This window comes from Schistocerca americana, chromosome 8 (assembly GCF_021461395.2).
Source record: "Schistocerca americana isolate TAMUIC-IGC-003095 chromosome 8, iqSchAmer2.1, whole genome shotgun sequence".
Classification (NCBI taxonomy): Eukaryota; Metazoa; Arthropoda; class Insecta; order Orthoptera; family Acrididae; genus Schistocerca; species Schistocerca americana.
Window position 1 is genome coordinate 362,306,541 of NC_060126.1, and position 26,705 is coordinate 362,333,245.

Genomic DNA, 26,705 nt, shown 5'->3' on the forward strand with positions numbered 1-26,705 from the left:
GGGGGGGGGGGGTGGGAGGGGGGGAGAGGGCAGCGGCGAGAACCGTTGCAAGGTGTCTAAGACCGCGTGGCTACGCGCGGCGTCGGAGACTAGCAGCAGCTGATTAGGGAATTACTGTCCCATACGTAGGCCGCCGTTAACACCAAAATACAGGCAGCAGAGACTGATCTATGAACGAAAAGCGTGGACTGCTGATGAAGAAGTGTGTTCTGTAATGAGTCACGGTTCTGCGCTACTCCAGATGGACATCACTGGAGTGTATGGCGGTGACGTGGGGAGAGTCACCACTCTCCCAATAGTCTGGAAAGCCACAGCGATGTTGCTCGTGGCGTCATGATGTGGGGAGCCTCCAGGTATGACGTTAGGCCGTGGGTGGTAGTGACTGAGGGAACTCTGTTGTCCCTTATGCGACATTATCGTGGTACCATTTTTCACTATCGTGGTACCATTTTTCAGCGGGCAGTGCTCGACCATACATGGTACATGTCTCTATGAACTGTGTAACGATAACATATTCTCATGGTCACTGCGATCCTCAGATCTGTTCCTGCCAGAACATATATGTGGCCAGTTCGGGAATCAGCTCTGTCCCAGTGCCAGCATCCAGGATATCAAGGAGCAGTTACAACAGTTGTAGATCAGCTTGCCTCAGTACAGGGTATGATGACACAAGTCGTCCTTCCCAACCGAATCAGTTCGCACATCCAGGCTAGAGGTGGTACAATGTTAGTTGGCTCATACTGCCAAATATTTTTGTATATTTGACTCGATTTTGTAATAACTGAAAAGGCATCACATGCTCACTGAGCACATGGTGTTTTAGTTTGTTTCCACCTCCCCTTCCGGATTCTTCACTTTTTTTTTCTTTGATGGTCAGGCCGTGGATTTTCAACAACAACAACACCGGTTCCTTGTATCAGTCCGGCAATACCTGTGTATCTACTGAGAGGAAGAAAAAGAATGCAAGATCCAGCGGCAAGAGTGGTGTGGCTGCTACAGCAGCCCTGATAACAAGTATTTCAGTTCGGGTTTGAGGTGTAGTGGAAAGATGAACGAACAGGCATCTGCCAACTGAATAGCAAACTCGCCTAGCTGACCCATTAGCTTCCTTAATGGAGTGAGCGGAGTGGAATGGCTGTGTAATCACTTGTTTGACGCGGAGCGAGGCGCGAAACACTGGGAAGGCACAGGGAGCGGAGGCTGCGGCAGCCTTGAGCGGTGAATAATGGATCACACGTCCGCGGCGGCGGCGGCGACGCGAATGCTGATGGCTGCCTCGCTGGCTGGCCGGCCAGCTGAAGCGCGCGCCGGGCGATATCCGCCTCGCTCTGATTCTGACCTTCGCCAGGCTGGCAGGGTTCCGCGGGGGCTTGGCACGGCGGCGTTGTCGTAGGCACCGAGGAATGTCCGCGGGTGACACCGCGGAACGACACGCTCTCACTTAGATCATTCAGCTGGCGGATAATTAGCACTGTGCACTGTTTCCCCTCCCCACCCCCACCATTCTTTATTTTTCCCTCCCTACATCTACATCTACATCTACATTTATACTCCGCAAACCACCCAACGGTGTGTGGCGGAGGGCACTTTACGTGCCACTGTCATTAACTCCCTTTTCTGTTCCAGCCGCGGATGGTTCGCGGGAAGAACGACTGTCGGAAAGCCTCCGTGCGCGCTCGAATCTCTCTAATTTTACATTGGTGATCTCCTCTCGAGGTATAAGTAGAGGGAAGCAATATATTCGATACCTCATCCAGAAACGCACCCTCTAGAAACCTGGACAGCAAGCTATACCGCAATGCAGAGCGCCTCTCTTGCAGAGTCTGCCACTTGAGTTTGCTAAACATCTCCGTAACGCTACCACGCTTACCAAATAACCCTGTGTCGAAACGCGCCGCCCTTCTTTGGATCTTCTCTATTCCCTCCGTCAACCCGATATGGTACGGATCCCACACTGATGAGCAATACTCAAGTATAGGTCGAACGAGTGTTTTGTAAGCCACCTCCTTTGTTGCTAGACTACATTTTCTAAGGACTCTCCCAATGAATCTTAACCTGGTACCCGTCTTTTTTTTTTGGTCATCAGTCTACTGACTGGTTTGATGCGGCCGGCCACGAATTCCTTTCCTGTGCTAACCTCTTCATCTCAGAGTAGCACTTGCAACCAACGTACTCAATTATTTGCTTGACGTATTCCAATCTGTCTTCCTCTACAGTTTTTGCCCTCTACAGCTCCCTCTAGTACCATGGAAGTCATTCCCTCATGTCTTAGCAGATGTCCTATCGTCCTGTCCTCCTTATCAGTGTTTTCCACACATTCCTTTCCTCTCCGATTCTGCGTAGAACCTCCTCATTCCTTACCTTATCAGTCCACCTAATTTTCAGCATTCGTCTATAGCACCACATCTCAAATGCTTCGATTCTCTTCTGTTCCGGTTTTCCCACAGTCCATGTTTCACTACCATACAATGCTGTACTCCAGACGTACATCCTCAGAAATTTCTTCCTCGAATTAAGGCCGGTATTTGATATTAGTAGACTTCTCTTGGCCAGAAATGCCATTTTTGCCATAGCGAATCTGCTTTTGATGTCCTCCTTGCTCCGTCCGTCATTGGTTATTTTACTGCCTAGGTAGCAGAATTCCTTAAGTTCATTGACTTCGTGACCATCAATCCTGATGTTAAGTTTCTCGCTGTTCTTATTTCTACTACTTCTCATTACCTTCGTCTTTCTCCGATTTACTCTCAAACCATACTGTGCACACATTAGACTGTTCATTCCGATCAGCAGATCATTTAATTCTTCTTCACTTTCACTCAGGATAGCAATGTCATCAGCGAATCGTATCATTGATATCCTTTCACCTTGTATTCCACTCCTGAACCTTCCTTTTATTTCCATCATTGCTTCCAACAATTAATTTTGTATGATCATTCCACTTCAAATCGTTCCGCACGCATATTCCCAGATATTTTACGGAAGTAACTGCTACCAGTGTTTGTTCCGCTATCATATAATCATACAATAAAGGATCCTTCTTTCTATGTATTCGCAATACATTACATGATCTCCGTTTACACGACTCGATGCAAAAGCAAGATGAGAGGAGCTTTCGGGTGGCTTAAGGTGGTTCTGAGCACTATGGGACTTAACATCTATGGTCATCAGTCCCCTAGAACTTAGAACTACTTAAACCTAACTAACCTAAGGAGATCACACAACACCAAGTCATCACGAGGCAGAGAAAAATCCCTGACCCCGCGGGGAATCGAACCCGGAAACCCGGGCGCGGGAAGTGGCTTAAGGAGTAACTTGAACTATTAAGAGTACAAAATATATTTTCTTGAAAGTTAATATCTAGTTCTCAGCGAGTGGCCTGTCGCTGAACTGACATAAAACGCAGTACACGCATCCAGTGTATGTTTTAGCGACACGATGTGTTAGCTACACAGACTTTCGCGACTAGACGTCTCAGCAGCTGGTAAATTTGTTGGGATTTAAGATAGGTCCACGAGACTTTTCCGTTCCTAAGGTTTCCTCCAGAACAGTGGCGGGCCGGCCGCTGTGGCCGCGTGGTTCTAGGCGCTTCAGTCCGGAACCGCGCTGCTGCTGCGGCCGCAGGCTCGAATCCTGCCTCGGGCATGGATGTGTGTGATGACGATAGGTTTAAGTAGTTCTAAGCCTAGGGCACTGATAACCTCAGATGTTAAGTCCCATAGTGCTCAGAATCATTTAGAACAGCGGAGGACATCTTCACAAGTGCTAGTGGTTCCGCTTGGTCTCTCTGAAGACGTTCAGCAAATTTCTAGAAGAAACTTTAGGAACGGGAAAGAACGAAGGTCAGTCAAAAAGTATTGCCTCCTATTACTTTTAATGTGTCAGATATCTGAAATGCAAAAAATAGTCTTCAGCTAATAACGAGCATCAAAATGGATATTGGGATAAGTGAACACAGGGTTGTCGTAGCGATACTGAATACTAAAACTTCCAAATCTTCCAAAAATAAACGAAAAATGTATATTAAAAAATAATAATAAATAAAAAATAATAATAAATTCGCCTGACGCCTTCCTGAGAGACAATTTCTACTATTTCCAAATTAACAATGTAAGCATAGACCAGCTGTTGCTTGAATTCAAAGAAATAGCATAGAGAGCAACTGAGAGATTCGTACCAAATAAATTAACAAACAACGGAGATGATTCTCCTTGGTACCCAAAACGGATCAGAACACGGTTGCAAAAACAACGTAAACAGTAAGCCAAATATTAAATGGCTCAAATGGCTCTGAGCACTATGGGACTTAACAGCTGACGTCATCAGTCCCCTAGAACGTAGAACTACTTAAACCTAACTAACCTAAGGACTTCACACACATCCATGCCCGGGGCAGGATTCGAACCTGCGACCGTAGCAGTCGCGCGGTTCCGGACTGCAGGGCCTATAACCACTCGTCCACCACGGCCGGCCAAATATTCAATGAACGCAACATTCCCAAGACTGGCGATCTTTTACAGAAGCTCAAAATTTAGCGCGGACTTCAATGCGAAGTGCTTATAACCGCTCCCCCGACGGAACGTTGTCTCGACTCCTGGCAGGAAAACCAAGGAGATTCTGGTCGTACGTAAAGTATGCTAGCGCCAAGGCAGAATCAATGTCTTCTCTGTGCGATAGCAATGGAAATACTGTTGATGACAGTGCTGCTAAAGCTGAGTTACTACACACAGCCTTCCGAAATTTCTTCACCCAAGACGACCTAGTACATATTACAGAATGCGAATTACGAACACCTGCCAACATGAGTAACTTCGAAGTAGAAATCCTCGGACTAGTGGAGCAACTTACATCGCTTAATAAAAGCAAGTCTTCCGGTCCAGACTATATGCCAGTTACGTTCCTTTCAGAGTATGCTGATGCAATAGCATCATACTTAGCAATCACGTGCAACCGCTCGATCCGTACTCAAAGACTGTAGATTGTGTTTGAATTACCTGGAGCCGGCCGCTGTGGCCGAACGGTTCTAGGGGCTTCAATCCGGAACCGCGCTACCGCTATGGTCGCAGGTTCGAATCCTGCCTCGGGCATGGATGTGTGTGATGTCCTTACGTTAGTTAGGTTTAAGTAGTTCTAAGTCTACGGGACTGCTGACCTCAGATGTTAAGTCCCATAGTGCTCAGATCCATTTGAATTACCTGGAAGGGAACGGCCTGTTGACACACAATCGACACGGATTTAGAATACATCGTTCTTGTGAAACACTACCAGCTCTCTACTTACATGTAGTGCTGAGTGCTATCGATAAGGGATTTCAAATTGGTTCCGTATGTCTAGATTTCTAGAAGGCTTTTAACACAGTACCTCACAAGCAGCTTGCAATCAAATTGCGTGGTTATGGTTATCGTCTCAGTTATCTACTGCATTTGTGATTTCTTGCCAAGGAGGAACAGTTCGTAGTAATCCAAGAAAGTGTTATAGACCCTCTGCTGCTCCTTTTCTATGTAAACGATTTAGAAGACAATCTTAGCAGCTGTCTTAGGTTGTTTGCAGATGATACTTTCGTCATTAGAAGATGAAAACAAACTGCAAAACGACTTAGAAAATGTATCTATATGGTGCGACAATTGGAAACTGACGCTAAGTAATGAAATGTGTGAGGCCATCTACATGAGTGCCGAAAGGAATTCGTTGAACCACGGTGCCGCGCGGTTAGAGCAGCCACTTCACGAACTACGCGACCCCTCCCGCCAGAGGTTCGAGTCTTCCCCCTGGAATGTGTGTGTGTGTTGTTCTTAGTGTAAGTTAGTTTAAGTAGTGTGTAAGTCAAGGGACCGATGACCTCAGCAGTTTGGTCCCTTACGAATTCACATATATTTGAGCATTTTAAACTTCGGTTACACGATGAATAAATCAGATCTAAACGCCGTAAATTCAACTAAATACCTAGCAATTACAGTTGCGAACGACTTAAATTGAAAAGAATACACAGAAAATGTTGTGGGGAAGGCGAACTAAAGACTGTGTTTTATTGGCGGAATACTTGAAGGTGCAATAGATCTGCTAGTTTGCCTACACGACGCTTGTCCGTCCTCTTTAGTGGTACTGTTGAGGAGTGTGGGATCCTTACCAGACAGGATTAAGAGAGTACATAAAGAAAGTGGAAAAAATGTAGCTTGTTTCATATTTTAGAGAAATAAGAGTGAGGCTGTCACGGACAAGATACATGATTTGGGGTGTACGTCATTAAAACAAAGGTGTTTCTCGTTGCGGCGTAAGCTCACGATATTTCAGTACCAATTTTATCCTCCAAATACGGAAATATCTTTTTGACGCCGACCTACGTAGGGATAAAAGATCAGCATAATAAACTAAGGGAAATCATTGCTCGCACGGAAAGATATAGGTGTTCCTTTCTTCCGCGTGATGTTTGGGAGTGAAATAATAGAGAATTATTGTAAAGGTGGTTCGATGAACCCACTGTCAGGCACTTAAGTGTGATTTGCAGAGTATCCATATAGATGCAGATTTAAACAGGCTGAAAACCACACCACAAACTTTTTTACTTTCTTTTGTTGCAAGTCATCAGCCTTCTGATTGGTTTGATGCGGCCCGCCACGAGTTCGTCTCCTGTGCCAACATTTTCATCTCAGAGAAGAATTTGCAACCTTCGACCTCAATTATGTGCTTAATGTATTCCAGTCTCTGTCTTCCTCTATAGTTTTTACCCTCTACAGCTGCCTCTACTACAGAGGAGATTATTCCCTGATCTCTTTTCAGATGTCCTGTATCCTGTCCCCTCTTTTTTTCAATGTTTTCCATGTATTCCCTTTTTCAACGATTCTGCGGAGAACATCATCATTCCATTCTTTATAAGTCCACCCAATTTTCAACTCTCTTTTGTAGCACCCACATTTCAAATGGTTGGTTCCTCTTCTGTTCAGGTTCTTCCACAGGTCACGTTTCAGTACCATATCATGCTGCGCTCCAGAAGGAGCACCCTTACAAGTTTCTTCCTCAAACAAAGGACTAATCTCGATACTAGTAGACTTCTCTTGGCTAGGAAAGCCCTTTTTACTAGTGCTAGTATACTTTCTATATTCTCCTTGCTCCGTCCATCATGTGTTCTTTTGTAGCCTGGGTATCAGACTCCTTAACATTGTCTACTTCGTTATCCCCAAATCTGATGTTAAGTTTCTTGCTGTTCTTATTTCTGCAACTTCTCACTACATCCCTATTTTGTACTCATTAGACTGCTCATTCCATTTAACAGCTCCTGCAGTTCTTCTTCACTTTTATCCATGACATAAATGTAACCAGCGAATCATATCGTTGATATCATTTCACCTTGAATTTTAATCTGCTTAATTTGTGTCTTTTCAATATGATCTCCTCCACTTACACAGTTTTGGTCCATATGTTGACAAGGACTTGCATTCCATTGTGGTACAGCGCACGGCCCTGCTTCCGAAGACCATTGACGTAAGGGTGTTTCCACCGCCTCCTCATCTCCAAAGTGATTCCTGTGATGAGTTTCTTTTGGCGATTCAAACGGATGGATGTATGATTTGACCAGGTCAGGGTTGGATGATGCGTGAGGCATAAATTCCATCCAGTTTTCACCATCTCTTCAGTGGTGTGACAGCTGTCTGGTCATGCATTGTTTTCCAAACAGGTACATCCATCATAGCTTTTGTTGGGCAGACTCGCTAAAGATGTGCTTTAAGCTGTTTGAGGGTTCTGCCTTACTGACAGAATTTATTGTGTATCTTTGCTCCAAAAAGTCGACCATAATCACATCCTCTGAATTCTAGGTTACTGTACCCATACTTTCCCCTCGTATCACAGAGTTATGAACTTTTTCGTCTTCGGTGAGTTTCAAAGTTTGTTATGCTTAATCTCGTTCTCATATGTGTTAAGTTGGTCTCTGAAAAATGTTAAGATAGCTTTTGACGTCGAAACATGTAAATCTCAGTGCAGGGCAACAGAACTATAAGTAAAAGCATAACTTTGAACGGAAATACGTGCAGCTAACGCTACACGATGCAAAATCCAGACTAGCCGGTACAACAAAAAATTCGTCTGTGAGAAAGTAATCCAGTTTCAATGAAATTTACATATACCACTTGACAGCAAAGAAGATGACTCAGATTAAAACTGTTGCCCCTGAATATTGTTAATCTTTATCTTTAGTCTTGCAAACAATCACTGTACTAGAACTGTTACTGCAATTGCCACACCCAGTGAACGTAAAAATGAACACAATTTGTAAGTAGGCTGTTTAGGTTTTTTTATTGGTAACGCCACGTAGCGCTCTGTATGAGAATCACTGGCTGTGCTATGTGCAGTCTGTGGCTGGTATGCATTGTTGTTTGCTATTGTAGTGTTGGGCAGCTGGATGTTAACAATACTTAGAGTTGCGCAGTTGGAGGTGAGATGGTGGAGTTTTGAGAGCGGATGATCTGGACACAGAGAGTAAATTTGTAAGACTGGATGTCATGAACTGATATATATATATATATATATATATTAAGATTTTTGAACACTATTAAGGTAATTACATTGTTTGTTCTATATCAAAATCTTTCATTTGCTAACTATGCCTATCAGATCAGTAGTTAGTGGCTTCAGTAGTTAGAATCTTTTATTTAGCTAGCAGTATTGGCACTCGCTGTATAGCAGTAGTTCAAGTAACTAAGATTTTTTTTGAGGTAAGAATTCATGAAAGGTATAGGTTATTGTTAGTCAGCGCCATTCTTTTGTAGGGATTACTGAAAGTCAGATTGCGTTGCGCTAAAAATATTGTGTGTCACTATAGTGAATATCTGAGTACGTTCAGTTTTGCTCAGCTGATTGAAAATCAAATAACGCAGGGGTTTATCAGCACAATCATTCATTAATTTTTGTAAGGGGACGTTACATACGGCGACCCTGATAGGATACGTTACTGGAATCTTCTGATTTTTTTTTTTTTTTGTAGTTTGTGTAATTAATGTAGCTATTGTTTATTGTTAGCGCTTAATTGTAGAGAGAATCTTCTTTGTAGTTGTAGTTTTTCATTGTTGTACAGTAAAACAGTTGTGGCATGCATGTAGATTTGCACCAAGTACTTTGCAGCTGCGCTTGCAACTAACTAGATAATATTTTCAGTGCTATATTAATGTGTTTTTCTGTGTTATCATGTGAAACATTGTGACAATTATTTGTGAAAAACGTAATACTAGGCTCCAAAGTAAACTGAGGATTGACAGTGAAGACGATAACAGTGTATCAGCAGCACCGTGTAATGAATTAACTAATGTTCAACATAGTAAATTGGTAATTGTGCATAAGGAAATGGAGCGGGTGACAAATAATGGCGTAGACAGTGAAACAATTCGTGAACAGGGAAGCATTATCGATCGATCGGTCGGCAACAGCTCGCCTCAGGAATCCGAAATGACAGGACACAATTTCGCAAATACTGTAGATTCAGGTTTTGCGTCCTCACCGTTTCTCAAATAAGTCAAGACACATTTTCTGCTCGTCAAAATGTGAATGTTGCCAGTGCAAATACACTGCCGAAAAGCGTAGAGGAACAGATTCCAAACACTAATACATTATTATTGCAATTAATGCAACAAATGAAACAAAATCAGAGACAAAGACAGCAACAGTTAGACACAATGGAACAACACCAGAGACAAACACAGCAACAGTTAGACGCAATGGAACAAAATCAAAAATAGTCACAGCAACAGCTTCAAAAGTTAGACACCATGCTTGAACAAACACGTGAAGGTTTAACTGCTGAGTTACTTAAAATCGAATCTAAATGTCAAAAAGTCTGTAATGACGTAAAAACACAAATTTGTGAGCATTTTCAACCTATTTTTTCGCGTCATGAAAATGCATTACAGAATCACGAAGCAGCCATAAAGGAACTGCAAACTATTGTTTATGAAAATCACGACACCTTGCAAGCTAAAATTGACTCAGTTGCATCTACCGATTCGGTTACGCAACTTGCAAAAACTCAGGAAAACTTAAAGAACACAGTAGATACGATTTCAACACAAATGGACACTCTGAAACTTGGTTCATAAAAACACACTGAGGAAATAAGTTCTCTGTCGGAGAAAGTAGCTGAACTTTCTGATCAGTTCACCAACTTATCCACAAAGGTAGATGATGAAATGAATGACATAAGACTGAGACAGAAGAGTATGAACTAATTAGAATATTCAAACAAAATCAAAATCAAATCAATACACAGTACAAAAGAGAAATCTGGGAAGTACAAGATCAGTTGACACAGGTAATACAAGAACTACATATTTTAGAGGAGACTCACGCTCCAACATGGGAAGAGGGACTTAGAAATACGGAACAACCACAAAATAATAACGCAGGGCATTTCGGAAATTATGAATGAAACTGGCAAGGAGCACTGAATTTTGAGATTGAACCGCCGAAACAACGTAACAATAACTGATATGCGTCTCGCCGACATTATGATTTTGACTATAAGTTGTTCATTACTACACGTAAATTCAAAACATTTAAGAATTCTGGCAACGACATTCATCCACAAGCATGGCTCCATCAATTCTCTCATTATTTTCCTCCCAACTGATCATTGGAGCAAAGGTTAGAATTTATGTGTGGCTGCTTAGAGAATGAACCAGCTGTAAGAATGTGATCGGTCATTCACGATTGTCACAGTGAAGGAGAATTTTATCATGCCTTCCTCTCAACAGATTGGTCTCAAGCTACACAAGACCGAGTAAAACATAGTATCATAATGATGAAACACTTCAAACAATCTGAATTTTCTAGTCTTGTCAAATATTTTGTAGACATGTTACATAAGAATCAGTATCTTTCAAACCCATACAGCCCCTCAGAACTCATCCGCATTTGATTAATCAAATCGCCAGAATATTTACGACATATTATTTTGGCAGGACGTTGCAAAGACGACATTGAAGCTTTTCAGGGACTCTTACAAGAACTGTAAATTGACACTGACAATCACGGGACGCGAAAACAGGAACACAACAATTACAGGTCACATCCGTCACAATTCTGTGATGAAAGAAATAATTACTGGACACGACAAGGCTATTCATTCAACGCTAATTGTAAACAAAACAGACAACACCCATATGACAACTACTGGCAGAGTAATAGTTACAGAGAAAGATCGCAATTCCATAGTAATGAATATGACAGAGACAATCATAGAAACAGACAATATGGCAACCAGAACTAATATTATCATGGGAGACAGAATAACTTCAGACCCAACGGTCCACCGTGCAGTGATAATTCAGGGAGAACTTCTCCACCACTTAACCGACAAGAAAGACAGCTGCATGATTATATCACGACGCTACTAATGTGTGACACACTTTACATTGTTGCTTTTGTGCTGTATCTGTTTTATATCTGCACAGTTTTTGTGAATTCTTCTGGAAAGTAAAACATGTTTTAGTAGTAACTTTTGTGGTATAGCTACAATGAGACAGCCTTTTTCGTAGCATAACAATACGTTACAGTGTAGTACTTTCTTGATCACAGTACTGTACGTAAGAACTACGATATCCATACCCATAGCATTTCACTTTTGTTTATTACGAGGTAAGTACATTGACTTCCACAGAACTTTGCTTAGGGACGACGATAATTAAGACACTAGGCACATTTTTTGCCCTTAAGTAATGACAGAGATTATGCTAAAACAAGATGCACAATTTAGCGTGGCAGTACACGTATTTGAGTGATTAATTTTGTACTTAAAACACTTATTTTTAAAGACTTTTGAATTACAAGGACACAAAGGTATTCCGTAATACATTATTACGAGGTAAGTACATTGACTTCCACAGAACTTTGCTTAGGGACGACGATAATTAAGACACTAGGCACATTTTTTGCCCTTAAGTAATGACAGAGATTATGCTAAAACAAGATGCACAATTTAGCGTGGCAGTACACGTATTTGAGTGATTAATTTTGTACTTAAAACACTTATTTTTAAAGACTTTTGAATTACAAGGACACAAAGGTATTCCGTGATACATTCACTCCATTGCTGTAATCTGTAACACCTGAGGGTATAATTACATTAATCCTAAAGGGGGTACATGCCTACTTTGTGTACCATGTGTTTGGCAAGCACAGGGAGCCCTAGCTAATATGGTATTTGCTTATACAACTTTACACATCGGTACCATATTTCTCTAACACATAAATTACACAGCTATCTGATCATTTAACTGAGAGAGACAAACAATTTTTTCACTACGTCAGTGACACATGTTTACATAATTACACAGTTGGATAATTTTACACTTATGAAATTGTATTTTGTCTGTACTTTGTGAACTGTTCATACTTTTTTCAGAACCATTGTGATACTATGAGAGCTTTGAATTATGTATTTGGTATGGGATCATGATTTTTAATGTACATTTGAGGTAGATGACACTATTGAAATAAGCAGAGATTTTTTTTTTGTTTTGACATTATTGCAGAAAGCTACGATGTTTTTGAGATTTGACTGAGGTGTTATGATGTTATTATTACGACGACGATGTGTATTATGCTGTTGAGGTATGTTTATGAGGAATCTGATTATGCTATGTATTTATTATGATGAAATATTGAAGAAGTGTCGACGAATATGTTTATGTGTAATAAGGTAAGGAATAACGAGTAGTGGTTAGGGACTCTGATTTATGAAGAGGATGTTGGAAACCATGAACTGTACTTTAAGAGTTATGAAATGTGTCTACATACGTGAATGTTAGTTACCACAATGCTGACAAAACTTTTTGTACACAGTTATATATGAGATTTTGTTTCTACACACTTCTAATGTAAATTTCTAGCCTTTGAATTTTTTTATTTTATATGAGACTGTCACTATAGTGGAAACTGCTGCCATAAATATTTCAGTAAAGAAGGTATATGACCTTGACGTAATGTGCTGTGGAGGCCCATCTGAGAGACAGTCACCTGGAAAAAAAGCCATTAGTGTGTGCCTTTCAGAGGTGCAGGTGGAGAAAAAAAGGCGGCCATTATCCTCGCTATTGACATTTCTTTGTAGAAAGCATCACAAGTACGACACTTTCTGATATTTACTGAAATGACTAATGAAACGATGAGATACATTTTACATCTATTGTCTTTCTAGTTGAGAGATTGCTCATTTTGTTTAATATCTAGTTTCTAGGTGCACTGCAGCATTGGTTAAAATAAAATTTAATAGATGTACTAATATAGTTGTTTTATGCCTACAGATCCAGTAAATAATAATTTTATGATCTACTTCCAAGAAAACGAGGGAAGATAAATAGACATTTCCCTTCACAGGAATTGGATAAGTAACTTTTTTACGATTTGATAACTTGTTTGTTAGAGTAAGTTCTCGTGATGCATCACTCTAGTGTTAAGATGTGACATAGGTATTAAACATGGCCAATTTTACTGTAATATTGTTTCTGCTTGAGCTTCGTCATGTTTAGGTATAATTTATAGCATTTGCTGCTGTTGTTTGCCAGGTATAGTTCTACTGAATTTTACTTCGTATTAAGGCAGTTTTACTACTGATTCGTTTTTCTTTTTGCTGCACATTGGCTTTATATTAGTGATAATGCTGCATTTGCTTTGCTAATTTATATTTATTGCTGCTTGCTTTGCCAATTTGCATTTTTTGTCATTGCTGCTTGTGTTAATTGTTTTGTGCTGCTGCATTGCCTCGTCCCTTAGTATATATATCTGAGCTCAGTAGATTTAAGTTATTTTAAGAGGGGGTGGGCTATATAAGAGAATGGGTTGTGATGAATTGGAAGTAATGCATTGACAAGGTATAAAAAAACAGTAAAATAAGATGAAACATCTATGAAATGAAGTTTTGGGTTGGACTGCAGTACCAAATGTCACACTGAAAACAAACCCTGACCTGTCCTTTGTGTTATTTCACTATGTGTCTGAGTACCTTGTGTATTTGTGTTCTTCCTCTCTTCATGTGTTTATCTGATAAGACTTATGTTGTAGAATTTTTCTAATACTTAGCTACATTCACCATGATGGGGAATACTGTTATCCTCAAACATAGTTTGGATCTATAATATGTTATTTACTGTGTAAAGATGTTTAGACATTATTTATTCTGTTTTGTTTTAATGCTCACGTGCAAAGTTGATGTTTCGAAAGTTATTCAGACCTTTTATGTATTTACTTAAGTCATAATTCTTGTAACGCTGATGTATATGTTTATTTCTATTCTTTTGTAAAGCCCCTATTACTACAAATGTTATCTGTATTGTTATGTTCTTTAATGATGTATTTTGTGCCTTTGTAATTGTATTCTTATGTTGTAAATTTATAATTGTATAGACACCAGTTCTTCAAATTAAGTTACATTTCACTGCACACGTTTCTGTTGGTCATAGTATATGCACAATAGATGAGAAGTTGGGGCTGTTAGTGTTTGCATGTGTGTTGATTATTCAGCAAGGGAATGGTTAACAGCATTGCTGGTTCTAAGGACAATTCCAAAAACTTTGTGAGTGCACAAGTGGTGGTTTATGGACTTGCTATATTATCCGCAAGACGCTTCGATAGTGATTGTGCACCTGCACAGTCGCAACAGATGGCTGCTGGCCGTCTCTACAAGGACTGCAGTGGGTCTGCACCTTTGATGGCCGCCAATACCATTATCTCTACAAGGACTGCAGTGGGTCTGCACCTCTGGTGGCCCACCAATGCCATACTCTCTACCAGGAATACAGTGGGTCTGCTCTGGGATGACCTACCTACTAATATGCTTCAAAACTTCGACTGACTCTGCTGTGGGTTTGCTCTGTTGTGGCTCATTATCTGTCTGCATGTGAAGAGTCAGCACTGTCTTTCCGTTGGAAGGATGACACTACTTCTTCATGACTGCATGGAAATCCACTACTTCCGTGTGCATTTTCTTTTACTGCTCAGACTTTGAAAAAAAAAAAACTGCAATTTTACTGGGATGAATGATCAGGACTGTCTTTATGGACTGTGAGAAAATTTTAGCTATTGACCAACATTGTATCAGTAACTGTGTGCATTTGATACCTTTGTTATTGTAATTATGAAAAATTTTATCAAATCATTATTAGCCACTGCACAACACAATTTGTAAAATTTGTTGTGGGGAGCATGGGGGCTATGTAAGTAGGCTGTTTAGGTTTTTATATTGGTAACGCCACGTAGCGCTCTGTATGAAAATCACTGGCTGTACTTTGTGCAGTCTGTTGCTGGTTTGCAATGTTGTTGGCTATTGTAGTGTTGGCCAGTAGGCTGTTAACAGCCCGTAGCGTTGCGCAGTTGGAGGTGAGCCGCCAGCAGTGGTGGATGTGGGGAGTGAGATGGCGGAGTTTTGAGGGCGGATGATCTGGACAGAGACAGTAAATTTGTAAGACTGCATGCCATGAACTGATATATATATTATGACTTTTGAACACTATTAAGGTAAATACATTGTTTGTTCTCTATTAAAATCTTTCATTTGCTAACTATGCCTATCAGTAGTTAGTGCCTTCAGTACTTAGAATCTTTTATTTAGCTGGCAGTATTGGCGCTCGCTGTATTGCAGTAGTTCGAGTAACGAAGATTTTTTAAGGTAAGAATTCATGAAAGGTATAGGTTATTGTTAGTCAGGGCCATTCTTTTGTAGGGATTTCTGAAAGTCAGATTGCGTTGCGCTTAAAATATTGTGTGTCAGTTTAGTGAATGTCTGAGTACGTTCAGTTTGCTGAGCTGTTTGAAAATCAAATAACGTAGGGGTTTATCACCACAATCATTCATTATTTTTTCTAAGGGGACGATACATAAATTATCTTCTTTATAAAACTGCTTGAAAATTCACAGGATCCCAATTTACTGAAATATTTTACTTGTATTAAGCCCCGAACTGATACTGACACCTTCTCAGAAACACTCTGACAATCACTGTGCCTTACAATGGACACGAACTTTGATGGTAATTAAATTTATTGGCATAACTGTGTGCACAGAACGTTTGTCTTCCATGCAACCTGTAACTCTCAGGAATAATGATGCAATTGTCAGTTTCATTTGCCATACTTGCGACGTGCAATGCAAAACCGTATCTAGCCAATTTTCATAAAATGCTCCTCAGTGCACAACTCTCGATATGCAATGCGAGTGTGCAAGGAGAGCTATGAAAGTAAAGATTGAAAGTGGGGAACTAAACTTAACGACTCCAAGTATATCAATGCCTCATTAAGCCATGGCAACAATACACTTTTTCATAAAGTTCTCACACTTGGACAAGTTGGCGAAACTTGTGTACAGTTGCCTTGCTCGACACTTGTTTCAATTACCACACAAGTTCATGTGCTTTACTATAAAATTTCTACAGCAAACTTTAAGTAGACACACTTTTGTAACAATAAGAAACTGCAGTTACAAAAATATAAAATAAGTGTATTACCTTAAAAATTGGCTCTTATCAATCTTCTGTTAACATAATCTCATCAATTTCTTTCCTCAAAACACATTACAAAATGGTACCTTTTTAAACAATTCTGTCTCCGCTACGTGACAGGCCAGCTTCCATTCCTTTCAAACTAGGCACACTGCCAGATTGTCCAACAAACACTACTACTTTTACTCTCTGACTTACTTTGTCCAACATCTCCGGTCTCAGAGACAGACTTACAAAGAATATGATTATATCGATATTACAGAGGTTGTGTTTATTATCAAATTCGCAACTTCATTCACATCTATGCAGAAAAATTCCTGAAAATCATCATGGCAGATAGGACAGCCTCCTTTCAAGGCCCTTTGATTCTGATTAAAAAAATGAATCCATGTTTCGTTTCCAGTCACTTTTTTCCCCATTTCTCCTCTCTCTCCAAGTTATGAGGCAATTGTTTTTCTCCTCTCTTTATTCTGGTCTATAACATACTTCGTAACTAAGTCGCGCAAACCATCTCTTGAATAATCGTCATCACGCTGCCTTACCTGAGGGAGGTAATGCGAGACAAATCATCTACACCGCGAACGATGTCATGGACTCGCTAAAATGAGGTGTGGATTCATTGCAGTAACCCACCTGCCGCTCCACTTTTCGTCAGACAAAGATGTTTGCCCTTCAGCTTCGATACAGCGACGAGCCCATAGTCTGACTGTGTCAGTATCCACTGTTGCATCACCCAACACATTTTGCAGTCTTTCATGAATACGGATAGGTGTTTCAACTTCTGCATTCAGGAATGTTACCACAGGATGCTGCCTGATATTAACATCAGTGTCTGCCATTTTGCAACTGACTGCAGTACTGTCATCTGTAGACACAGAAAGTTGCTACTGCAGCGGATTGGAGAAGGAGCTTTGTGGAATAGCGCCGAGTTCAAATTTTTCGTATAATAAACTTTATTTAAGGAGAAAAGAAATCGGAGACATCACCCGCCAGGATAGCTAATAGCGGTAACGCGCTGCTTCCTGGACTCGGGTAGGCGCGCCGGCCACGGATCGAATCCGCCCAGTGGATTAACGACGTGGGCCGGTATGCTGGCCAGCCTGGATATTGTTTTAGGCGGTTTTTCACATCGCGCTAGGTGAATACCGGGCTAGTCCCCGCGTTCCACCTCAGTTCCATGGCTCGCAGACATCTGAACACATTCTCATTATTCCATGGATTGCACTAGATGCAGACAGTTGGGATACACTACTTCCTTTCTGGGGAGTACGGGGTAGCGGCAGGAGGGGCATCCAGCCACCCCTTAACGTTATCATGCCCAATCCGATTAACCATGGCCGACCCTGCATACCTGCGGAACAAGGCTCAAGCGATAGTAGTAGTAGTAGAAAGAGAAATAGGAGACATCAATTTTTGACTGGACCGCGGGTTTATATGTCATGCAATATTGTACAAGGCCTGACCAAATAATTAGAAATAATGCATGAGAGTAAACAATGAATATTCTGTAGTATTCCTAGTTTATATTGATAAGTAGCCGTCGTGATATAGCGGGTAAAGCACTAGACTCTTGCCCTAGAGATTTTCGGTTCAATCCCACTTAGATACAAGGACTTTACCTTGTTCCAATCGCTCTAGAAAAGCCCCAGTCACTCAGCCTGCCATTAGATCAGTAGCAGGGATATTCGCTGGGGGGGATAAAAGGTGGCGGGGGCGTTTGGCTTGCGATTCTCCCCCTCCTAGCGCCACGGCGGGTAAAGGCCTAGCTGTCACTGCAGGCAGACCCGAAGTCTGATCACGGCCTTGCGCAATAAACTTTTTTGTGTTGACAAGAATCGGAACTAGAATTACATGTTACAGATCTTCCCAAACGCTTAATGGCAGCAACTTTTGCGTTACAAATGATATATGTTTTTTGAGATAAAACATAAAAAACTCGAATTACTTTTCCTATTTTCAAACGCCTATCTCGTATCGCATCATATTCTAGAGTAACACTACATTAAGCAGATAATGTTCGTTTAAAAGAAGCTTATAATAATGTGAGACATACGCTGCAGTGCCTCTTGCAGACAGCTCTTTAAACAGCTGGTAATTCTCACAACGTCCTCGTTTACTCCCTTATGAAGTTTACTGTTAACAGTCAATCATAGCTTGGAAAAACAGAATCATTCAAAAGCATAATACCAGAAGGGCAAATGATGTAGGCTACACAGTCCATTACTGAACCTTAGGGTGGCACAGAAAGGAGTGTGCTAGTTAGATAGAAAAGTCTTTGACCACGTACACAGTGATATAAAGAATTTAATGGATAACAAAACTAATTTCGAACGGAGACAGATCATATCTGCGTTACAACTCCTTTTACTCCATAAATTAATTTCTGTATGTGTAGTAGTGAGAAAACATACTATAATTGTAAAACTGACACGTTACATGTCGTAGCGCGAGGTCACAATTGTGATCCTATGGAAATGCAACTAACTAACAAACTAGAATGAAGATTGCTAAGAGTGTCATTGGCTAGTACAATCCTATATTTTGGTCCACCTCCCGCAATTACTCACATCCTATAAATAAAATTTATTCATTTGTTCCGGTTACAGTGTTTAACTATTCATGCTGTTTATATCGGGAGCTAAGGGCTTGATGGCGCAAGCCTAACGGAACATCAGTAGTTAAATTACCACTAAAAACAAATTTTAGGTGAAACGTCATGAAATGATGAAGATTAGTAAGTGTTTGTCATATCTGGCTCAAGATCGTCTGCTGCTATATGAGAGCTTCGGTAAGAGTCATATTACAGTGACTGTTATCTCTGCAGCAAAATCGGTATATCTTAATCTCAGTCATAGTAGGCAGTGCGCTGCAGTGCTTCACGGTCTAATGGAGCAAGGAGAAAAGCCTACTGATGTTGGTTGCAAGAGCTCCCCGCGTTGAAGTGCTTGATAGCACGCAGGAAAACTGCTTGTTCAAAAACTCAAATAGGGCAGGACAAGCAAGAATAATTTAAAAAGTATAAGAGATACGTATTGGGAGGCAACGTGACAGCAAAGAAAGCGGTCGATGAAGAGTATTAGTAAAGTTGATGAGACATGAAAAGAAAATAGTAGACGCAGAAAGTTAATGACAGCAAAAGATGGAAAAGAATGCTGCAGACGACGAGTGTTAATGGGAGAGCGGATGATGGGCAGCAAGTGTTTTGAGAAGATTATTGATGGAAGGGAGGTTATGGGGGACAAAATGTTAGCGAGAGAGATGATTGCAGGAGAAGGGCTACATGGGAGGTGGTGGGAAATGAGGAAAGAGGTGGAAAAGTGTGAGGAAGAGAATATAGAGGAATAGTGAAAGTGAAATGGAGGAGGTTGGGCTGAAGCGCCTGCAGAACGGGGATGCAGATTATTGGCACGAGTATTTGGTTTGTAACTAGAATAATGAATGATACAAGCGATAGGAAAATTTTTAATACGAAAACTAACGCTAAAGGACAAGGTAATAACGTTAAAACTTGCACAAAAGAAACGATGTTCTAAATAATTATGAATAGAAAACAGGGCATTAACAGTCATCGACAGAATATTATAGATTGTAAGTAGCCTGTTTATATGTTTTTACATTGGCAGCGCTATAGACTGCATTAATATCACTGACAGTGCTGTGCGCCCTCTGTAAGAGACTCTGTGGCTGGAAGATCTCGCAGTTAGAAGCTAGTAGTTACCAGTGATGGAGGTGAGAAGGGTTAGCGTGAGCGGACGGTTTGGATGTGTGCCCGTCATGGAGATTTAGTGTTGGTTGGAAATGGATTGTAAAATGATGATTGATGTATTTGCTAATGGAAATGGAATTATTAACGATTACATAATTATTGGAACTGGATGTCACATGATTCAGGTAAAATCTGCAAGAAAATCTTTTCTTTGCCAACCTCATGCCTATTAGTAGTTAGAGCCTATAGTAGTTAGAATCGTTTTATTTAGCTGTCTGTAGTTGCTGCTAGCAGTATTTGCTGCAGTTCGTGTCGTGAAGATTTTCTGTGAGGTAAGTGACTTACCAAATGTATGGTTTATTGTTATGATTTCTTCTAATTCAGGGCCATTCTTTTGTGTTAATTATTTGCAGTCACATTGTGTTACGTTTGTATATTGTTGGTCATAAATGAATAGGATAAGTTTGAGTTGTATTTGTCAGGGAAATATCTATAGATCAGTGTTGAAATGATAAAATAACAAAGAGACCGGTCATAACATATAAATACACTCAGCAAAGCATCGTCACGTTGAACTAAAATATGGTGTAAAATAGGCCACATCGTACGCACATTCATTCTGCAACTGACGTTACTGTACAGAACATACTGAAGTTACAACATGTTTTAGTTCTACGTGACGATGCTCTGCTGAGTGTGTTTATACGTTTTGACGACGCTATTATGGCTTTAGCACATTAAGACATGGTGTACAACAGATCTGAAGATGGTCATTACTGACTGAAACCGGTCTCGCGGTTCTAGGCGCGCAGTCCGGAACCGTGCGACTGCTACGGTCGCAGGTTCGAATCCTGCCTCGGGCATGGATGTGTGTGATGTCCTTAGGTTAGTTAGGTTTAAGTAGTTCTAAGTTCTAGGGGACTGATGACCACAGCAGTTGAGTCCCATAGTGCTCAGAGCCATTTTTTTGACTCTACATTGTGATCAAAGACTGGCATAAAAACAATTTGATTAATTTTATGCCATTAAAGCATTACACTGTAAAATCACATTAATCTGGCCAGCCGCCAAAAGCCTGAAAACCACCTTTTGTAGCGGGATCATGCCGAGCCATGCAGGATGAGAGTCAATGAGGTTTTGGATGGTGCCGACAAGGAACGTGGAACCATTCCGACCCCTGCTGCACTAGGTTTCCGGTTGAGGACACACGGCGCGAAGAACCCGATCGAGGTGGTTCCAGAGATTATCGTCGAGGTTAGATCCGGGGAGTTTGGTGGCCGCGGGAGATCGGTAGAGTCATCGTAGTGCTCTTCAAACCACGAACGTACACTGCGAGCTGTACGTCCTGTAGGTAGATGCCATCCTGGCGAGGAAACACAAGCCGCATTTAGGGATGTATACAGTCCTCAAGGATAGATGCATACCTGTGTTGATCCGTTGTGGCTTCGAGAATGACGAGATCAGCCAGGTAATGTCACGTAAACATTTCCCTGACCATAGGCCTGCCTCCTCCGGCCTGGACCCCTATGAATATTGTTGCAGCATGTTTTATTTCTGTCCGATGGAGCATAACACGTGATTCATGTGACTAGGTTTCATGTCGCCACTCCGAGGACGTCCAACTGCGATACTGCCGTGCAAATTCCAGCCTTCGTCGCCGATGAACAACAGTTAGCGTGGGTATGGAGCGAGGCGCCTGCTCTGGAGCCCCATACCCAGTAAGGTTCGCTGAACATTCATTGAGGAGACACTGATGGTAGCCCCTTCACTCGTCTGGGGGTCAGTTACTCAGTAGTTGCTCGTCAATTCGCCCTATACATCTCCGCAGCCATCGTTCACCCCTCTCACCTATCGCCATTGCTGCACCACCGTTGCCTCGGCTCCGGTTTTGAATAGCGCCATTTTGCTATGCGCGGTATAATTTAAACACGGCGGTACGTGAACAAACTTAGCCGTTTCGGAAATGCTTCCACCCTTGGGCAGATAGCCAACAATCGTGTCCTTTTGAATGTCAAATCAATCACTCTGTTTCCGCATTACGACAACTACTACACTGTTCCCCGTGCCCCCCCCCCCCCCCCCCGACACGCTTTATATACCCACCACTGCTAGTGCTGCCACCAGCCATCTGTGAGTGGTTATTGCACGTCGACGTCGAACATAGGCGGTGGTCACATTAATGAGGCTAGACCGTGTATTTTTAATAATCTACGATTCTTCCATCCCCTGCACTGCGGAATCTAAATGGTTCAAATGGATCTGAGCACTCAAATGGTTCAAATGGTTCTGAGCGCTATGGGACTCACCTTCTCAGGTCATTAGTCCCCTAGAACTTAGAGCTACTTAAACCCAACTAACCTAAGGACATCACACACATCCACGCCCGAGGCAGGATTCGAACCAGCGACCGCAGCGGTCTCGCGGTTCCAGACTGCAGCGCCTAGAACCGCACGCCCACTTCGGCCGGCTCTGAGCACTATTGGACATAACATCTAAGGACATCAGTCGTCTAGAACTTACAGCTACTTAAATCTAACTAACCTAAGGACATTACGTACATCCATGCTCGAGGGAGGATTCGAACCTGCGACCGTAACCATCGCGCGGTTCCGGATAAAAGCGCCTAGAACGGTTCGGCCACAGCGGCCGGCTCGCGGGATCTATTAACCCTAGAGAATAAACACGAAGAGTTCTTTTTTGTAGGAAATTTAATGTAGTTTCATTTTGTGCCAAAAAAAAAAAATCCATTGGAAGACTCGTGTTATTCAAGAGAAACATAAGGTGATCTTCAAAAGGCTCTCCCACCCCCACGCTCACAGCTCACCACCTAGGATTTTTAGTATATTGCTCGTTCCAGTCCCTCACTCCACTGTACAAAGAAAGGCGACTAGGTGAGTTTTTCCCCTATTCGACCTTATTTGGTCTCCGTTTCTAATGCAGTGACTTCGTCAAGTACACTGCAAGACCACAGCTTCTGTCCAGACTAGTTCTCACCACAAAGGAAGAAAGATAAATAAAATTATTACAATAATTCTAGTCGCATATTACGAGTAAACTGATACCTAACTCCGACCAGTCGAATAATTAATTAACAATTCGTCAAAAAACTTGATCATTGAGGCGCCTTGTCACGGTCCGCGCGGCTCCCCCCGTCGGAGGTTCGAGTCCTCCCTAGGGCATGGGTGTGTGTATTGTCCTTAGTGGAAGTTAGTTTAAGTTAAATTAAGTAGTGCGTAAACTTAGGGACCGATGACCTCAACAGTTTGGCCTCGTAAGACCTTACGACAAATTTTCAAATTTGATCATTGAATTAATACCACTAAATTAAGTTTCATAAGTCCTCAGGCACTAACCGTTGTGATTTCAACATTGAGGACCATCGGTTAGAGGGGGCAGGATAAGTTTACTAAACCCCGTTTAACTGATACAGAAAACGCCCAAGATGGTGAAAAAATTTAGCTTGCTGTTCTGGCCGTTATTTGAAATCGTCGTTGGACCCACCCGGTGGCGGAGGCACGGTTCTCCAGCCTTCTGAAAATTCTCGCCAGTTCAGGGCACCCAACGTGAGGTGCGGAACTCTACTACTTCAGGCGACCATACCAGCAGGAACGGTTCCACCTCTCACTCCTTTTAGGTTGGCTACGGGGACCTTTCCGCGTACCGCGGAGGTGCACTGTAGCTCATTGACCGAGTATGTAAACTACCTGGAGAGCAGATCTCCAGCCCCATTCCATTGCTGTTTCTAGGGTAGTCAACATCGCGAAGTTCAGTGTGCGGCAGTTATCGCAATTTAATGGCTAATGCTTCCCATTGCCCTGGGAATTGCATTGGTTTAAGCATCCGGGAAGAGCTCGTGATGTTTCTGAAGCACTCCGCAATTACGATGGTAACCACTGCGTTAGTGCTACGTCTGTACCGCAAAATACTAGCGCTGCAGGGCGGCATGTAGCTTAGTAAGCTGTTTTGCCGACCCCTGTTGCTGTTAGCGCGACCCATGTTTAGTTTCTCTGGTTATAGTGATACCCGCTATTTCATTTCTGCGAAGGTTCTAAAACACTAAATCGAATCAATATGAAACTGTAACGCTCTGTGTAGCTGTTTATTATAACACTTCATAGCAAATATCACTATCTGAAGATGTGAAATTTCTTCTTTCGCTGCAGCAGCGCGGGGTAGCCGCCCGGTCTTGGTTGCCTTACCACCGTCCGCGCGGTTACCCCCCCCCCTCCCCCACCCGTCGGAGGTTCGAGTCCTCGTTAGATTAAGTAGTGAGTAAGTTTACGGACCGATGACTTTAACAGTTTGGTCCCATAGGATCTTACCACAAATTGCCAAAATTTCGCTGCATCATGTGTGACTGGTTCGAAGTTACCGAGACGTTGCAACTGATGCAGGTGACTATTCCATTTTAAATCAGCTCTCAATCTTCACTGATACCTTAAGTTCGGAAACACATTAACTCAACTAATCAGTACATCAAATTAAGTCAAACAACAGATGTAACCATACACGCAGAAGGTATGAGGGGAAGAACCGTCACAGAATATCTAAGTCAAGTTGTTATCTCTTGTTTATTCCATTAAATACAATTTTAATTTTAATTTAAAATACATCCACAACCTATTATGTTTCTTGTGAGACCTTCTCCCGGCTAATTGAATGTTCAAATAACTTACGGGTTTGCTACCGGGTGACGTCGTCGACCACCGCCGATATTTCGACAGGAGCACACCCTGCCATTCTCAAGGCACAACTGCAAGGAGGAAGCAATGTGCAAGGGAATTTAACACCTCGGTTCACAGAGGAGAAACAAGGAAGATACCACACATAGGACAAGTAACCGCAGAGTCAACACACAACCAAAGATAACCAACATCAGAAATATCGAGAGTGACTATTAATCAACAGGTGAGGTAGCACTAATTCTGTCCCTCTGTTTTTGATGAGAGACAGAGCCGGATTCCAAGCAGCATTTAAACAAAATCCACCATCTCTGTTTATAAGGTTGCTTGATAGTTTGATTTCAACAGCTTCCTTAATAACACTCTCCCAATAGCTGGACGTGCAAGCCAGAATCTCCGTGTTGTTGTATTCCATAGGATGAGCACTCTCAAGGCAAGGTACAGTAATAGCGGATTTGCTCGGCTGTTGTAAGCGTGTGTGACGCTTATGTTCAATACTCCGGCCTTCCAGAGTCCTGATTGTTTCACCAATATGACATGCCCCAACTGCAAGGAATACGATAGACACCAGCCTTACGCAAATCAAGATCATCTTTTACGGACGCCACCACAGAAGGTGGTCGAAGACGTCACCTGTAAGGTATTTGAACATTCAGTTCGCCGGGAAAAGTTAAGCTCTCACATTGTTTACCTCTACGGGGAGGAAATGTATCGTTGCTTGCGGAAGTTGGAGAAACTTCGCAGCAGTATAGTAACGTTCGAATGTGCATTATCGTTTTTATTGATGTGTCGAAATCATAGTGTGGTTCCAACGTTTGCTAAGGTTGTGGATCATATTAATTCTCCTGCCGCCAGTAGCATCAAGCAACGTGCTGGTTTAGCTCTTGTTCGTGAAAGGATCCACATTACTCGCCGTCAATTATATTTTATTTCTAAGGAATTACTTAAACTTCATTTAATGACGGCGTCTAATGTTTCTGAATTTTTTTGGGATTGGGTGGACGGTGCCCCTTGGTCGCAGTCTGACTGGGAATTTCAATCTGTAACTGCTCGTCATTCGGCGAAGTTTGAACGTTTCCTTGGCTCAGTGTCTAATTCTAATTTTAATTTTCGACGTTCTGTGATCTATCTCACGGAGAGAACGTTTGACGACGCAGGTTTGTCTGTGCTGGGGAAAGGTTTGAATTTCGCACCGACGCCTAAGAGTTTGCCAATCGTTGATTATATTAGTTATATTGAACAGGCTGTTTATAAACTACCTTCCGAGGCTGCGGAAGAGGTTAGGAGCGAAGCTTGTCGTGTGTTGACTGGGGCCCGTCCACCCAAGTGTAACATTACAGCAGCTCAGGCGGCTGCTTTACGTTCACTCAGAATGGATACTGATATTGTTATTTTACCTGCGGACAAGGGAAATGCCACGACCTTGTTGAACAAGCACGATTACATTTAAAAGATGCAGTGTCTACTTTCTGATTCGGTGTATCGCAAAATCGGTGCTGACCCTACTAAGAGTGTTGAGAGAAAGACTAATAACCTCCTGAAGAAAATTTCTTAGTCACAGGAGACTACCAAGAGTCTTAATTCTTAATGTGCTGTACCACCTAGATTATATGGCCTCCCTAAGGTCCATAAAGAGGCTGTCCCGTTGAGGCCTATTGTTTCTAATATTGGTGCTCCGACATATCGTGTAGCTAAACATCTTGCTAGTTTGTTGAGTCCACTAGTAGGTAGGTGTGAACATCACATTAAGAACTCTGCAGGATTCTTAGGTCGATTGCAGGGATTGCGTTTGAATGACTGATATTTTAGTCAGTTTTGATGTGGTTTCTCTTTTAACTCGCGTTCCTCT